This window comes from Phasianus colchicus, chromosome 7 (genome assembly GCF_987193195.1).
Source record: "Phasianus colchicus chromosome 7, bPhaCol1.hap1.1, whole genome shotgun sequence".
NCBI lineage: Eukaryota > Metazoa > Chordata > Aves > Galliformes > Phasianidae > Phasianus > Phasianus colchicus.
Genome location: NC_143442.1, coordinates 30,343,193 through 30,361,686, shown reverse-complemented (window position 1 = coordinate 30,361,686; position 18,494 = coordinate 30,343,193). Strand labels below are relative to the sequence as shown.

Sequence of the window (18,494 nt, the reverse complement as noted above, 5' to 3'; positions counted from 1 at the left end):
CAGAATGTCTCAAAAGCTTACTTTTATACCGTTTTCTATATTTCTACCTTTCCCAGTTCAATTCAATACATTGCCTGTTTGTTTGAGCTATTATCACTAGCATTGAATTTTCACAGTAGCAGTTCTGACATGTCTGTCTTTTGTGTGATCACAAAGTTGCTGTTTCTTGCAATAAATTTCTTGTTCAAATATCCTCACAGTTTAGTTTATAGTTTCTGTAAAGAATATCCTGCTTCAGTATGATTTATGATAACAGTATAAATCGGATACACAAGGGTGTCCTTGTGATTCTGGTTTGTTTGCAGATTTGCCTTCAGAAAACCCGCTTTGACACATACTTGGTGATGTCTTAAGCTGTGATAAGTTCTTTCTACAGATATAGCAAATGAGAATTACTTTTCAAATGAAGATAAAACTAGTAACATGCTTGTGTTAATCAACTGAAGTTTTGTTAATTATCATATGTTAATAATAATAACTATTTGACTTAGGAGTTGGATTTAAATTATACTTTCTTAGAGACAGAGTCTCTCATTAGTTTTTCCCCATGCCCTGGCTACCTGTCAGGGAAGTTTAGCTGTTAACCAGGTGCTTTAATAACTTCAGATGATGTCCAAGGCACTTCTTGCTCAGGGAAATTGCTAATCTGCAGAGCTTTTGAGTGCTTTGTGCCTCATTTCACCTTGCTGAGATAAATCCAAGTGTCTTTTCTTTTGTTCACCCAGCAGTCATGCTCGGGGTGGATGCTCCACTTGGAGTACTGTAAAATGTGCTGGACTAGCTTTGCTGTTGCTCTGGTAAAAAGAGGTTGGGTATGAGTGTGTGGGGGAGTTTTAAGAGCTAAGGAAGTGTTTTATTACACAATAGAAAATAAGCAGATTAAGTGAGGGTAGGCTATCTTGCCTTCGTTTTTGGTTCCTTTATTGTTATCTTTTATGTCTTTTATCAACTCTTGAGGAGTTTGCAATTAATTTCCTGCTGTGTTACCTTCTAATTAACTGGGGGATGTTTGACTTGGCTCAGAAGCCAATAACATGAGCAAAACAAGTGATAATTCTGCAGTGAGGCTTTGAAGTTAATTTGGCCAAAGACTTTGATATTGTGAAATACAGATTACGTTGTTTTGTAGGGAACTGAACACAGCCATGGAGGATAGAGCTTAGACAAATTCCTATAGAGTTGTTAGAAGGAGCTTGATCTATGTCAGGAGAAATTCATTTCCTTTGAGTTGGCTCCCCTGTTGTCTTTTTAGAGCTAGGCTTGGATGGATGAGGCTTCGCTGTGTCCAGATCTAACAGCTAACTTACAGTCCCATCATCAACCATCCCACCCTGTTCCGTGGAAACTCTCAGCAGAGATTTTTCACTTGTGATGGCTAGTAGAGCTGGATTTGGGAGATTAAAATTAGCCTCTGAACAGAGGAGCTCTATCTACCTATTGGTTTGAAGAATTTTACTGCGTATTGTGTGTTTTGTTTCTACCAAAAAGTTTATTTCTCACTCAGAAATTGTGCTTAAGGTCATTACATATGTTCATAAACATCATTCAGACATAACTCACTATAATGGCACATTAGTTCTTGTGAAAGTGAACGCCATATTGCCTTAATAAAATTCAAAAGTCAGTAGCAAGATTGTATTCTGTAGCACAACCTGAATTTTACTCATACCGATATTTTATTTCGTATGGCGGTATTACAGTGTGCCTTTGGGTGCGAAAAACAATGCACGCCATACATCACATCTAGCAGCAGCACGGAGAAAAGCAAAATCGTGGTGTCCAGTGAGTCCAGCAGGCTGTTAGCCTCTGTGACACTTAGCAAGGAAGCGAATGACTACAGGCTTGAACTTAACTGTGTTTGAAGCAAACACATTTGTAATATGCAATGAAGGAAGCATGTCCTTTTCTTCTTGTTTTTTTTTTTTCTCTTGCTGATTACAAATGTTGAATAATCAAAAAGATTAGTAAATGAAAGAATACCTTGTAGGTTTTTTGTCTGGTTTGGAAAAGGATTGATTCAAACTCTAACCTGGCCAGAAGGTACAGATAGACTGAAGTTATAATATTATCAAAATTACTATTCTAAGCACCATGGAGAGATAAAGTAGGTTTTGAGAATAAAAAGGTTGTTTGTTCATTGTTTGTTCATATGGCCAAGAGTAGATATGGGCACAATTGTTCCAACAGAATTATGTTGCAAGATCATCTAGAAGAAATATCTTCCCTTATTCAGTCAAGTGCTTGCCAAGCACGGCATCACCAGTGCTCCATCATGCGATATAATATGATAATGAACTTGTGTTTATCTGGAATAGATAGCTACTGCTGTCCAACCTGAACAATAGCAGTCTGTAGCAGAGCACAAATTGCAAGGTATTTGTAGCTGTCATATTCAGAAATCGTGGATTACTGCAGGAATCAATGGCTTGTTGTCAGTCCATGTGAGTTGTGGTTTGTGGCATCGCAACAGAGAGAGGTTTTAATCAAGAAGGCAATGGAGGCAATAATTCAGTATGCATAGGAGCTTTGCAGAACTGTATTTTAATCTTTGTTTCTCTGAATATTGGTACACGCTTGACACAATTCTTAAGTAGATATTAAAAGTTTGTTATAATGAGTGTTGTGCTTCATATATATATACACTCTATCACTTGAAACTTCTGTCACAGGTGTTTAATCCTATTAACAAATCTGGTTCAGGAATAATTTTTGAGTTTCTTATCTAAAAGCGGCTTATCCATCTAAATTTTTTCCCCCCCTATATTTGCTTTTAGGCTTATTCTTGCATTACGTAAAAATGATTTGCAAAACAAGTTGAAGTGTATATGGCTTTAAGTCACTGTTTACAGCTAAATGGGTTTTTGTAATAGAAAATGTTCTGCAAGTTTAAAAAAAAAACAAACAAAAAACAACACCTCTGAGAGCTTTTAAAAATTCAGATCAAAATTGAACCTATAGATTTAAATTAACAAACCATATGTCTATGCCTTAATATCCTTTCATGATGAGAAATACTCTTACTTCATTGAGAAATCCATCTTAAATACTTTAAAAACATTGTTTTACTTCTGGCTAAAGGAGTTTTTCTATTGTGGACATACCTATGCAGTATCTTTATTCTAGATTAAAATGTGTCAACAAATCTTCGATTATCTCAATATGCAGTCGAGTTTAGAAACTGATAATTAAATGTAGTGTTGTAGTTTGGCGGTTTGATTTTTTTTTTTTATTACCCTCTGGATGAAGTATACTTATTAGATTTAAAATATATCTGAAGATTGAGATTTCATTTGCTATCAGGTAGGTAACCTGCTGCTTAAGAAACATTTATCTAAATGTTTTATCATGCCAGCTGGTTGTCAACACCTGTGTCAAAAGAAGTTATATTTTATCTTAAAGGAAAGGGAATTATCTGTGGCCAAGGCAATCTGGAATAATGCCAAGGAAGTTGTCAGGAATGCAAAAAATGTTTCATCTCTAGTGCTTCTAGCACTGTGCTCTACACCTTCTTGCTTTCCCTTTTGTTGTTGTTTTTCTTTTCTGGATCATTTTGGAGATGGATAATGAAATGCCCAGCATGAAGCTTGCTGGTGCTTCTGACGTCTTACAATGTCTTGCATCAACCAAACCAGTTTTCTTTAATGTGGGGGCAGTCTTCTGTACATGGTGCTGCTGCAGTGTTGGTATAATCATAACAGTTGCAGCAAAACTCCATGGTATTTGTAGCTTGCATTGCTTCTGTTCACAAGTACAGTCACAGCTCATGTTATGTCTTTAGATGGATGCTCCAAGCTTAGAGTTAAGTATAAAATAGATTCAGTCAAAGGCAGATTAATATTGTTTCTAACTTATGTACTGTAGTCAAGGAGGATACTAGAAAGGTATGATCACAGTAGAGAAGTACAGCCCCGAAGAGACTTTAAAATCATTGGAACCTAATTTGCAAAAAAAAAATTCAAGTCTGAAATTTCGGCTTTGACAAATTATCACTATTTGTTTATGGCTTGCTTACAAGTAATGTGCTGCACATCTGGAGAGCTATCTATGTTTTAAAGGTGTCATTGTAACTGCAGGATGAAATCACTTCATTTTTTTTTTTTCCTTTGAACGGGGCTATATGTACTTTAGTAGCAATGACTCTATCTTCTAAAATCTTCCATATTTACTACTTGAGTAAACAACTTACAGGTATTTGTGTGCAGATGGCAAAGACTGATCTCTGAACCCTGCCAGTCCTTAGCAGTTGGCTAAGTGTCACTGTATGAAATTCTCCAGCTTTAATACTGATGGCATTTTTCATAAACAGTCCAGAATGACGTTGAATCAATAGATGTTGACATGACTTTTATTCATAAAAGCATCAATTACAGTAACACTATCTGATATAAGGTCAGATATGAATTTTATCTTGATTTTTTTCCATCAGGTGACGTTTTCTGTTATGAAAGCGTTGTCTGTGTCAGCTGCTCCAGATTTGTCTGTGTATCACTATGTGGCCACTCTACGTAACATTGAAAGAGAACAATGAATTGCTTGGGATCGTGTGTTGTGTGATTTGGAGCTCCTAACTTGATTTTATTTCTCGTTTGAAAGCATGCAGATCATGTGAGTTTTTCTAAACCTAGAACTCACGAATTTAACTGACTTACATTCTGATGTTCAGTGCATCTACTTACTACTTTACTATCTGGATGTAGATAAAAATATATTTTATTATTGGAAAGTAACGTGGCTATTTGGTAAGTCACTTGTGCTACAGTATTTGTGTTGGCAGTTTTATTTTCCAAGCATAACAGTTCTGTTTCCTTTTTATACCCATTTGTGCAGAGATTAAATCATCACAAATCATGTTTTTTAGGGGCTGTGATGTTCAAGTAATTCAGTTTTATGTACTTTTGGGCTGTGTGGATTTAGGCAAGCTGTCTTCTGTAACATAGCTTTATTTGAATAGTTTACCATAAGTCACAGATCTAATCAAATTCTATCACTGGGTAAAACAATTCTTTTTTTCTTTGAAACTGGCTCCAAATGAGTAACTTGGCTGAGTTTAAATCACAATTGTTATCCAAACAGGAATATAGAACAATACAAAAAAAAATAAAAACAAACAAGAATACTTGCTTCCTTTCTTAAATCACTTTAAGATGAGCAGATGACAGATTTTAAGAGAAGACTTAGAATGCTAATTTTGCTTTTATGCTTAAAGAACTGATGAGTGAATGCAGAGAACCTGCACTGAAAAGTCACTGCATTCACACTGGCTCTGCAGGTGTCACAGCTTGAAGCAGTGATTGAGCACCTGGTGGGTAGGCAGGGCTAACCCAGGGGAGCTCAGGTGCCTGCAATCCATCTGAGTGATCAGAAGGGCTGGAGCCAGGATCCACCATCTCTGGATATCCCTGTGTACCTGAGGCTTTCCAAAGGTAAGCACATTCCTTCCTTTGTTTCTGCACTCAACAGCTGTTGCATTTGAGCAAGTCCTTGCTTGCTGCAGTGTAGGATCTGGCTACTTTGCTATCATTGCTGCACTTTCCATTGTGTTACAGGGGATGAGATGTACATCCCCACTTCCAGTTTCTGGAAAAAAAAAAAATCTCTAGATTTTCCCAGTTTAAATGATAAAGCTGTTACAAGTCTGAGATCAAAGTTTAATGTATCCTGAAAAGTATGGACTGAATTTGTGTGATTTAGCTCTCAGCCTCAAACTTGGGAAAAAAACACCCTTGACAGCATGTGCTCCTAAGAAGAACTGTAGGGATGAATATAGGGCTGCCTCTGGCGTGCAGATGTTCTGATAACATGCTAGTCTCATGTAAAAGTGAAGATAGGATATGATGAAACTTTTGTGGTTATTTACCTGATGTATTATGATTTGGACTTCAGTCAAGCCTAAAACCCACAGCCTTTCCAGGAGTAAATAATTGGTGTGATTCACTGATAAGTGTGATTATTTGCTCCTGAATCTTTACTCCAGTGTTATGTTTTGGTTTGTGTATCAGCTTAGCAAATTGGGAAAATCTTTTCTGATGTTCCTCACTCCGCTTTCAGCTTTGCTTACTTCACACACTAATCCTAAAATGGTCCTCTTCCAAAGATCAGGGATGTAATTCCCAAAGAAAATGGGGGTGGGGAAACCAACTTAGTACAGGCAGCTGCAATAGGAGACTTCCCTTCGCTTTTTTGCAATGAGATTTAGCTTTGTATGTTCTCCATCTTCTCCATCTCTAGCTGTGTTCCCAGTAGTGCAGCTGTCTTTGGACTATACTTATTACTGCTGTCTCATATCCAGAGTACACTCTGAATTCTAGCACTGTACAACTAAGGTGTTTTTTCTGTTTTTTGTTTTTTAATTTGGATCTCTTCGTGTTAGTGAAGATGGTGAGGTTTCAGAGATACTTGGAAGCTGCCAGACCTGTAGCAGCCATATGAGAGAACCAGCATTAACAAAGAGCAAATTCCTTATTACTCAAGGTTACTGTGTAAACCTTCCTTAAATGAAGGAATACAGCACAATACAGAACAGCTCCAGTGAGCGAAGCTGCTTTTGAATACAGAGGTACTTCTGGTGTCTAGGAATGAACTCAGAATTGGAATCTTCACCCACATGAGCCCACAGAAAACCTTATGCCGTGATCTTATGTTTTTTATGTTGTTTACAGTGATTTAGTATGCTGATTTATCAGTGTTATTTTCATCTCAGACTGTGATCTGATTAAAACTATTAAATCTCATAGTTTTTTTGGAGCTAATGTGGGATCAGAAAAGTCTTTGTACAGTCTTCCTGTTAACTAAAATATTCTGGCAGCTGAATGTTTTGATTTGAATTTTTTCATTGATGTATAAAATAACAAAATATTTCTTTTCCTTTTTTTTTTTTTTTTTTTGCATGTTCTGGCAGAATTGAAATATTAGCTGGTCAGTGAGGTTTTTCTGTTATTCCAGGGCACTTCTTAAGATTTAATGCATTTTTTTTAACTGCACCGTGACAGACTTTTTCTACGTGTTTGTAAACTGTCATACCTCAAAGTTTATGAGAGAATGAGGATTTTGTACGTGTGTAAAGACTGGCAGTGGAGCAAAGCTTGTGTGACCTCTTAGGTAATGTGCTCTGGGTTGGCATTTGTAAGGCAAGGGGCTGGGTATTATTTTTCACAGTAGAACTGTCTGGAGTTCTTACCTGACTGCTTTGATGCAGTTTCTTATAAATGTTTTGAACATTAAAAATAATAAATGAGATGTAGACGTTAAAATTTGCATTCACACCTGGTTCTTTCCATTCACATAGCAAAACAAATGTTAATTTCTGCCAGCTTCCCATACTTAACTTGTTCTCCAATACCATTACTGCTTACCAATACATCAAAACTTCTGCGCATCTTTCAGTTTTTTCCGCCAATCTTCTGCTTACTCATTTAGCTGTGTGCTCATGCTGTTTCCCTGCCACCGGTGACATTTAATGGTCTGATAAGAAATGAGCACAGTGCTGTATCTTAACTCTTGATTCACTGACCTGTCAGATCTTCACAATTCTGTTCTTTCATGGCAATGTGCAAGTTGCTGTGCTTTCTACATTTTTTTTGTAAGGATGATAACAAAAAAAAAAAAGGATAAAAACAGTATTATAGACAATACATTTCATGTTTTGTTTTAAAAATAAAATGGGTTCATGGACTGCTGCCATTGTGGCAGGTAGATTGCCCCAAGTCACAACAGTGAAGGCTGCAGTGTGAGTGCCATTTGGGTTGTCTGTACTAAGCCCTGTAACTCTGGGTTACCAGATGGCTCATTTTAAATATTCTTGCATTAATGCATTGAAACAATTCATGCCTGCCCTTAGCTGGGCCTGCTGTCCATCAGGAAGCCGTAGCATCACTAGGATTTCAGACATGCAGCATTTCTTTGGATTCAAGCTTTTGGGAATTCTCTGCAATCCTAAGGAGATTTTTCCTTGTCAGGTAGTTTCTAACTATTATTTGGGCATAAATTAAACAGTAGGAATAAAATAGTTGTGATAGGGCTGTATATATTCCTCATTTCTCTAATCTTAGAGATCTTCAAAATATCCCTGCAATAAATTCCTCTCCTACAGAGGATTTAAGCTGTATTCTACTTTGATGTTTCTCTCTTGCCTCAGAAGGCCTGCATCTTCAGTTTCATCCTTGCAAATACATTCTTATTATATCTACATTGCCTAATTTAAAGTGCAAGACATGAATATGTATTATCAAGGAATTTACTTAATCCTTCATGATGGCTTTTTTCCTTATCTTTTCCTTATGTGTGATTTTTGGGCTGTAAGAAGTTAGAACTTTCCTTCAGAGAAGTATCCTAATGTTCTGCTCCCTGAATTAACCTTAAAAGAAGAATCTGTCTTTTTTTTTTTTACTAATTGGTTTGCTCATTTTTACTTTTGACAACTCTAACCACCACATCAAAGTTATAAAAGCTTCCTGCCCCTCTTCCTGTGATTATCTAGCTTGTGTAGGCAGCCATCAGACTTGTGAAGATGTTTTTTGTATACTTAAAAATGGTGGTTATCACATGCATGTTCTAGATGGTGCTTCCTCCTCTAGCCTGCTGTATGTCCTTATTGGGTGGCACTGCTGTAACACTTGAACCTCATGGTTACTTCGCTCTTTCCAGTACTTTAGCTTTGCTTTCTCTGTTCCATCAAAACTGTGGACTTAACCTCAGGCCTTTGCGTCCACCAGATCAAATGGGATTTTTTCCTCCAGCATTTTCTTAAGAATCAAGTTGAAATAACAGGGAACCCTTTGTTCTGAGATGATATCAAGGATAAAGTGTCTTGCACGGATGTGACTGACTAAAATGCTGCCTTTAAGAATTGGCTGTAATTACAAAGATCTTCTCTCATTGGAAAGTAGAGTTGAAAATGGAATACCCAAGAACAGCTTATACCATGTAGTAGGAGTTCTATAATTTGGACTGTATTCTAGTGTGGAGTTAGTGTGCTTCCTTTCAGTGCATTATATGATGGCTCTAGAACTGACTTGTGTGACTGAGTTTTTTGACATATGCAAGAGAAAATCTTCCTTACCACTTCTGTATTTAGTGCACTTGAAAATATATTTAGTGATATCAAGATACGTAAATGGGGTGGAGTACTGCTGCTCAAGGTCACAGATGCTATTTGCCCAGCTATTTCAAGGTGGAGAACTGGTACCATGCTCCAAGACTAATTTTTGGCCTCTATACAAGAATACAGCACAACAAAAGGCTTGCCTCTCGTTAATTCAGTATATGAACTTCTCTGCATGATTTCTGATATGTCTGTGTCTTTAGTAGAGCTTGTGCTGCTTCTCACAACCAAATCCTTATGTTAAGAAGTGCCCTGTAATTCTAATTCTTGAAATATTATTACCCAGACTGTGAATGGTGGGACATGAATGAGTTGTCCTGAATAACAACTTTCTGGAATGTGGCTGTGTGAGTGGCTTCAGGCATGGCAGGATTCTGTAAATAAATACAAAACAAAAAAACCACTTCTGGTCCCTTCTAATCCACTCTTGAATGCTACATAAGTGAGATTTGTTTTTCAGAGTCCCCCAGCCTTTTCTCTTGTCGTGCTTTTACTGCAGAAAGTCAAGTTGAAGCAGTGTTGCTATTCAGTTACCCTCCTACTCCTATTTTCTTCCATGTTTAAAGTGATTTTTTTTTGGGGGGGGATTAAATAGGCTTTGACTCCTTAGAGTGAAATGTCAAACTAAGTATGAATGACAAATATCTATTTCAGACTGCTAGAGCGGTTTCTGAGCCAGTAGAAGGAAAAACATTAGAGTGGCTGCTGTCTTTAAAACCTGAATTTGCAGATGGGAGCAGAGTGCTAAGATCTTCTCTTGCCTCCAGGGAAATGGGAGGTGCTCAACCATAGGGACTCATAGACAACCAAGTGATTATGTGTGGAGTAGGTTAATGATTTTTCCTCTGTCTCAAATCTAAAACCCTTAAGTAGTTCATATTTGGAATAGAAACAAAATACGTTGGTGCAAAAGATGAAAATAATAATTCTTATTTAAATTCAAGAAATAGAGCATCAGTATGAGGGGGTTAGCATTTGCTTACAGGGTTTGGTACTGTCATGACAATCAAATGGCACTAAAACTTTTTTCCCTTGGCTTTATGTAAACGTCTTTGTGTGTTGAAACTCTATAACATGTTCTGACACAAATAACCTTCAGTATTTATTACTTTAGTTTTCCTACAAAGGCATTGTAGAAGCAAATGAAGTAGGTGAGCATGATGTATTGTGTAATTAATAAAATTGACACGTATTTTGTTTGGCAAAATAACAAGGTAGTGAAATTGCAATGTTGTGGTGCAGTATGCAGTTTGTTAGAAAGTGTTTCTGTTATGTTGACACTCAACTCTTATTCTATTAGTAGGCTATATTATTAGTCTGGCACACTTGGACTTATCTTACCAGGTTATAGGAAAATCTAAAAAGACAGACTGCGTTCTTGTTAATTAGAGAAAGAAAAATAGCCCGTAGCAAATACAAATCATTTTCAGACTGTTCGTTTCAGTTTTTTGCAAGCATTATGTTTTAGTTGTTCTTTAAATGAAGGTAGATAGGAAAAAATGAGGAGATAAACTGATGTGTTTTTAATTTTCTGCTGGGTTGGTGATTAAAAAAACAGTAATGAATGTGTGTTATACTCAGTTCAATCAGCAGGTCTGAAGGACTTGCTGGAGTGTTTGAGGATGTAGTCAGTGAACTTGCTGAACTGTTTGTAATTATTTTAAAGTAGATAGAAAACCAAGGATACCAGCGACTTGTGAAAATAAATTACTTGGAATATTAATATGCAAAGATAATGTTTTCTTCAGTAGGTATGGCTTTTGTACCTACCAACACAAGTAGAATATGTTCCTTGTACAGGCCCTGAAGCCTTTTTGCCTATGTTGCTGTTCCTCTGCTTGACTGGCAATGTGAAATGAACAAAAAGAAGTCCTTAATTTAAAGTTGAGGTACGATCTGGACTTGAACTACCGCCTGCCTTATTTTCAGGAGAAACACTTTGAGGTTCAATAAATACAAGATGAACTTTCTCAGCAAATTGAGACCACAGGAAACATTTCAAGATCTCAGTTTCATAAAGATGAAGTGCATATCTGTTTGTACAAGCTTTTAGCCATAAATATTTAGATATTATTCAGACAATCATTCAGTATGAATGAAAGTATGAGGGGGAGAACTAGGAAGAAAGCCATGTCACCCTTAACAGTTGAGTTACTGAACCCAAATAGGTCTTAGAGACATTAGAGAGGGTATAGAGAAGTTTACCATCATCATCAAGTAGCTGAACTTCTGAAAAGACTGAAAACCTAGAAGTGAAGAAAATTTAAGAACATTATTTACTACACAAATTATTGGTTGTATATTTTCCTTTTATCCAAAGACACTTCTGAGATGTCATTTGAGATAATGGTGCTAAACGTGAGGCATGGTGCTCTCTTGGGAAGCAGAGGCTTCCCAAGAACAGCCTAAACCAATTACCTGTTTCACACTATATTTTTGTGTCTCTTGAGATTTGTTAACTCCCAAGTATTAGAAGAGAAGTGATAGTGGGATACAAAGCATTGTAAACCAACATAAATTGCTGTAGCTGGTGGTACCAAGTGACAAAACATAGTAAGGTCTTTTCTGCCTTAGCAGTTGCTGACACTGCCCTTAAAGGAAGGTTAGCTGAAAAAAGGTCATGAGTGAAAATGGATGATGATATACCCTTGTGTCATACTCTGAGAGACAACTTTGTTGTTCTTTTTTAATTGTATTGTTTGTTTATTCATTATAGCAGAGTATTGATCATGCTGTAATACTTTGATTTGGCTTTGTGCCTGAGCTGGAAGGCCTTTGACATTTGTTTTCTACAATTTGTAAGCCCTAGATGCGAGAACTCTGTTCTTGAGAACAATGAAATGAAACACAATGATGGATCTCATCAGAGGATGTTGTCAAATAGGAGGCATTGGCACCTGGTCTGGTTTTACTTGACACCTTCGCCCTAAGAAAAAGGAAAAGCAGTTAATTGGATTGATTTAGTTGAAAAGAGTTAAGAACTAATGGGGAAATGCTGACAGTGAAGTCAGTGAAGGAAGGCATGATATGATGAGGAGTGTTTACTTCTTAAATAAGGAAGAAACTATGGCTAGGGAATAAGTATAGAAATAAAAAATGACAGGAATATGTATTTCTAAAGAGTTATTATGTAAGGGCAGCAATAAACAGAGCAATGAAGGCAAATTCTGCATGGGATATGCGGAGTCACTAAGTCATTTCAGGGATCAGGGAAGTAGTAATCCCTTGCTGGTTAGTACAAGTTCTAGGTCTTGGAATCTCCATACCTGAATGTTTTTAACAGATCCACGAGGATTGAAGGGGTTAGCATGACTCAATATTTCTGAGTAAATCATTTAAAAATTTAAAGATGTAAATTTGTATGGCTGCTTCAAAAGTTTAGTAGGGCTTGTAAGTGCATTTTAAAACCTTCGATTTTATCTGTGTCTTAAAATTGAGAACATTGCTGTGTGAAGGTCAGACTGCTTGCTTAGGAGAGACTGTCGCATCCACCCTGGTACACTCAGAAACATAGGAGCCAAGGAAGTCTTCTCTTGCTGCTTCTGTAGAAGAGTGCTTGGTAGTATTTGCACGGATGAGCTGGGAGTGCAGAATTGTCATTTTTTATTCCAATGAGGTTAACCAGCTTTTTGTTAAAGGAAAAGGGTTTCAGTCTAGTGCTGCATACCCTGCTTATGTTTAAAGGAATTCAATTAATAAATGGTTATGCTCTTAAATGTTGAGAGTTTTCTTGTGCGTGTAGGGCAGTTGTAGATAGATTCAAATGTATTCCCGTAATTTTCTAAGTTCCTATCTGAAGATACACCTTTATTTCTGATTTAGAGCTTCCCGACAGAATTTCATTGGGAAGGTTGTTCTTAAAATGAGAAATTTCTATGTCATCGTAACACATTGGTTCATTAGTAATATCTGTCACTCTTTCTTTTTGTTCTAGTACATGAGAAACTATAAAGACTCAGTGACAAAATTTCAGAAATGTTGACAAGTGAGTGATTAATTCCACAGGAGAATCAGTGTTTGATTTTTTTGGCAAGAAAACTGAATGTGAAAGTGTAAGCTGCTTTAATAGCTGCTGTTTGCTGCACGTTTCTGTAAATTAATATGCATGCATTTGAAATCTTACTTGAGAGGTTCTGATATTTTTTAAAGCTTGTGGAATTCAAATTAGACTTCACTTATACTTCCCTGTTTAAAGTACTTTGAACAAAGCCAAAAGGCTATGCTTATGGACTGTGTTGCTTACAGAGTTGTTCATGTCTATTTTCACTATTAAGCAATACACCTGGCATGGTCAGCCTGTGAGTATGGCACCTCCAAGCTGTTGACTCAGAGCTCTGGCGAAGTTACTATGTTTAAGTAACCGTGCTGCTGAGAGGGTTATGCCTGTTGGCGGGAATACTAAAAATCAATTTTTCTTATCCTGCTTTTTTGTTTTTTTTTCCTTTTCTTTCTTTTGATGTCCCTCCCTTTTCTATATGTGATAACGTGGTGATTAGACTGGAAGTACTGCTGCAGTCTCCCTGCTTCTCTTTAGCATAGAGAGAAAAGCTGCTCTGGATAAAGGAAAGGCAGCAGCTGTGAAGTTCTTATTGATTTATTGGAAAAAATGCAAAACCCAGGAACTTAACAATGATGAATGAGGGTTATTTATGGATATGGCTGTGATACACTTGTCTAAAACATAAAATAATAAAGCTGAATGTTTTTTAAGTGTGTTTAGGGAACTAGGAGCCTTTGGACAAGTGAATTTTTTGTTTAGCTCGGTTAAATGAAGGTAAGGTAAAAGTTTGCAGCATTTTTTTTTTTCTGATGTGAGAGTAAACATCATTTGTATATAAATCCAAAAATCCATTGAAGGAATGAGAAAGTGTGGTACTAAAAAACAGGTTCAGCTGAGTCAGCCTGATGCTGCTGGCTTTCCAGACTATGTCCTTAGCCTGGCGCCAGGATGGTTCCTGCCTCCTAAAATGCTCCCTTCATTTCATGACTTCTCAAAACCTAATCGCTAGTTTGCATTTCTCATTGACCTCCCTCGTGCATCGTGATGTCCTTGACTTTATGTGTATGTAAATACTAGCTACTTTTCAGTGAAAAGCTCCTTGGATTTGGAATTATTTTCATGACGTCTCCATTTGTTACTGTTTTTCAAGAAGTCGGTGTGTGCTCATGACATCATGCTGGTATTTCCCAGCTCAGCCTCAGACATATCATGTGATTCTAATTTCCTGGTTGGCTGGGATGAAAGGCTGAGAGGCTGTTGTTTTTGAATCTTCTTTCTAAAATAGAACAGGAGATGTATTAGTCCTTAACTTTCTTCACTAGACTGCATTATTAATTCATCAAGCTTTGCTGAAGAATTCTTACAGGACAAATGAGAGCGGAGACAAAAAATACCTAAGCTTGTGAGTTGCAAAAGGATCTCGTAGCTTGAGGACAAATGAGAAGACGTGTATTTATTAATTTTTCTTCTGACAGTATCACCTCAAAACCTATCCCATGCATGTACTGCAGTCTGCCTTATTTTCTGCACTTGAAAAAGATTTCCACAGCCTGACCCATTGTAGAAAAATGTTGTTGACAGGATTGATTTCCTGAACAAAACGTGGAGCCATTCTGTATATGTAGATTCACTTGAAATGTATTTAATATGCTTAGATACTGAAACCTACACATCAATTTGTGATTTGCAGCAGGCTTGTGCAGTATGTGGGCACTCGGAACTTAAATACCAAGCAATTTTCAAGTGCAAAATCCTTTCTTTATTTTAAGAGCACTGAATAGTTGAACTTGTGTATGTAGGTTTAGTATCTATCCTTTACAGTGAGCAAAGAACACAGCATTATAAGGTTACATATAGAGTATTCATACACTCTCACGCAGAAATCTTTATGGCTAGGATTAAACAATGACATTGAGATCTGATATTGACTGGTGACAGGACTTAAAAACTTCCAACTTGTGAATGAGTCGTAATTTCACTGCATTTAAGTTAAAAGAAGAGTTTCAAATTTCTTGTATTATTTTGCAGAGGCTTAAAATTTATTTTTCTTATAGCAGTAATGTATTGCAGTAATAAATGGTGGGAAACTCTACTATGCATGACCTGTTTCAGCTAGATAGCACTATTGACTTTTTTGGTCTTTATTTCAGTGCCTCTGCTTTAGTTAATTCTAAAACCATTTCTGATTCTTGATTAGCTTAGTGGTAGGTTGTCATTAAAGCGTTTGATTCCCTAAGGACATGATCTATAAGGCAGATCTTTCCAGTGGAGAGTCATGATTGAGCCAAATTACACATAATTTAAACAGCAGTTGGCCTAATACCCTGAAGTGGAATTTGAGATACTTAATGTCCAAGAGCTTAATACCATAAATTAGTTGTTTAGGTTAAGTGTTCTTTAGAGACCTGCATGAGAAGCCAGGGGGACAAATAATGCCTGTTCTGTTCTCTTCCAATAGGCAAGTCAAGATCTGAAGAAAGATGAAGGCAGCAGTTGCATTTAATGTAGAATTGTCGTTTCACATTTTATTGGAAAGGTTTTGTTTCATCTAAATAGCCATAATATTTATTTGGCCAGACTTTTTATTTGGATTTATATTTTAATGGCCCATTCAAATAAATTAACATAGTAAAAATGTCTTCATGCATTTGGAGCAAGCTAATGAACTCCGACTTCTGCATTCCCTGATGTTTTGCATTTCTTGGAGATTTGGTGCAGAGATGCTTGTAGTTACACAAAGCAATTTTTATAAGATGCAGAGAATTTGTCTTTATATTAGCATCTAAATGGTTTTGTCAAGCTGAGCTGATAACTCACAATGCTGTGCAGAGGAGTCAGACTTGAGCGTAAATGAGTTGGATTCATAATTTCCTGACTGTTTTGGCCCAGTCCCTGGAGTGTAACTGTCATTTCTCCCAAGAAAAGAATGGTTATACGCTGAAACTTTTCCAATGTAGGTTGATGCTGTGGTTTGCAGTGCAGTAGTGCAGTACGAGACAGCATTGAAGCTGGTGGAGACGGTCCTGCTCTTTTTCCAGTTTGCAGTGTGTACTGTCATCCCCTACTTCTTGTTACCACATGTCAGCATGGAACTTCAGTGCAGTGTTTGGCCCTGACCAGTCCCCTGACAGTTTGCTGTGCAGGGCTGCATGACCTGCGGTGTTTTAGGAAACAATTGCAAGGCATCTACCTGTCTGTGTTTTTTTTTTTTGTTTCCTTGAGAGTGTTTAGGTGACACAGTGTGTTCTTGTGTAATAGTAAAAACAAAACAAAAAAACCCTATGTGCTTGGTGGTGCTGACAAGGGTCTTTTTATTTAAAGCTCAGTTTCTCTCTGCTGTTTCTGCCAGACTGCCACTGCACCTCCCTTTTGCCTGTCACAGAATCTCTGCTCTTCCAATACATGGGCTGCTGCTGTCACTGCTTTTTCTTGCTTGGCTATATTGCCTGTGGTATCACTGTGTCTGACTGAAGATGCAAAATAGCTTCCAGGTGTGCTTCATGGTATTACCTTGAGCTGCTCCCATACCTGTATTACCAGCATTGTTCTGCCATTTGGGAGCGAGTCGTTCCTTTTTAGAGGACGATTAAACTTTTCTGAAATTTAGCAGGTGGTAAAGATTCTGCTGCACTTCTAATTAATTTCTTTTTTATGGGCAATTATCCTTTCTTTTAACATGCTCCTAGGTTATATGATTTTTATTTTTAGCCCAACATCAGGCTTTAGTATCTCTGAAAGTCAAGCAGTGATATTAAATGCTTTAAAGTAATCTCAATTTTTTTTGCAGTATTATTAAAGGAAACGGGTGCATTGCTGTGCCTGCTGGCATAATGTGTAAGGTCAGACTCTTAATTACCCTTCAGTTTGAGGTACAGTTGAGATGTAATCCTAGATGCTTTATCCTTGTTAATTTAAATAACTGTAAGAACTGAGCATTTGCTTGTAGAAAACAGGAGGCCAGCAGAACCAAAATCTGCTCTGTCATTAAGAACTGCTAACACTGTGTGAACTATTTGATGCAGATTATGATGATTTTGGATGATCTAGTGCATTGGTGCTTGCCTAATAGAATGAACTGATTGGCTTAGTGCATGATACAAGGAACAAAATGTTGCCCCGCTGGATTACCAATGCTTGCTATGCAGTGTGACAGCTTAGCATCTAATCCTCACTTGCGAGTGTGATATTCTGAATCTCTGGGAATTTCCTTAGCCTCAAGTTGAACTTTATTGCAGTGTCACAATACGTATTTGCCAGGGCAGTTTAATTTTTCATGTCTCTTTCTCCTCTGCATTTTCTTCCCTGACATGGCTATTAATTTACATCTTCCTGGTTAAACTTGTCTTCATTCTGTATGAAATGATGTATGCTACCTTGCATTTTGGTGTTGTTTATGATTTATATAACTTCCTTGGCATTTCTGGTTTCCAGTGATTCAAGAATGCACTCTCTGACATGGACCTTTATTTCTTTTTGCTTATGTACTTATCAGTGCAATAGAAAACTATTCTGGCCTTCAAAATGTTATGATAATAATGATGACTAAAATGATATTATAATGACTGAAGTAGTTTTCTGCTTTGTGTTGAGCTGTATTTTGTATTGTTTTTCTCTTTGCTGTTGGATAAAGTAGCAAGACAGAATTTGTGGTGGTGAAAAACTTTACTAGTATAGGGATGCTTCGAAGTGGTCTAAGATAATATGTTCTGAGATATCATAGGTAGAAGGACAAAAGACAAAGATCTCATTGTGACCTCCAGATAATACTGGAAGCATTGAGAAAAGAAGGTTGCATTATCTGCTTCCCATCTTTCCTTTTTGCTTTCTCTATCTGCCTTAAAAACAATAATATAGGACAAGGGGAAACAGTTTTAAACTAAGGAGGGGAAATTTAAATTAGGTAATAGGAAGACTTGTTTTTTTTTTACTTGGAAGTTGTTGAGGCACTGACACAGGTTGCCTAGAAAAGCTGTGGATGCTCCATCCCTGGAGGCGGTCGAGGCCAGGTAGGATGGGGCCCGAGGCAGCCTGATCTGATGGTGTCAGTTCTGCCTATGGCAGGAGGGCTGAAACTAGATAGTCTAAAGTCCTTTCCAACCCAGTCTATGATTCCATGAAAAGACATACTTCTACGACCGTGAACAGTTGTACACTATTCTTGCACTGAACGTGAAGAAATGTCTGCTGTTCTAGCTGATATCAGCTATTTGGGTGTGGGTTAAAACTTAACTTGGTAGAAGATACCAACAACTCCATGAGATCTCTTGTTATAGTTTGTTTTATCTTTATCTGATAGCTAAATTCAGCAAAATTCTTATCTAAAATTATTTTATCTCATATGAATTACTTGGGATGCTATATAGCTGACTGCAGACTTTCCTTGAGGACAGTTGA

General features: G+C 37.1%; 1 protein-coding gene across 5 annotated transcripts in view; it reads left to right on the top strand.

Moving 5' to 3' along the window:
- Positions 1–18,494, top strand: part of GULP1 (GULP PTB domain containing engulfment adaptor 1) — a 147,604-nt gene that overhangs the window by 36,352 nt on the left and 92,758 nt on the right. Inside the window, exon 1 of one of the 5 annotated variants that reach the window (XM_090144368.1) lies at positions 5,266–5,423. The exons of the other annotated variants lie outside the window; for them this stretch is intronic. The gene's annotated coding sequence lies outside the window, so the exon portion shown is untranslated. Of the gene's footprint in view, positions 1–5,265; positions 5,424–18,494 lie in introns of those variants that run through there. 5 annotated transcript variants of the gene reach the window in all.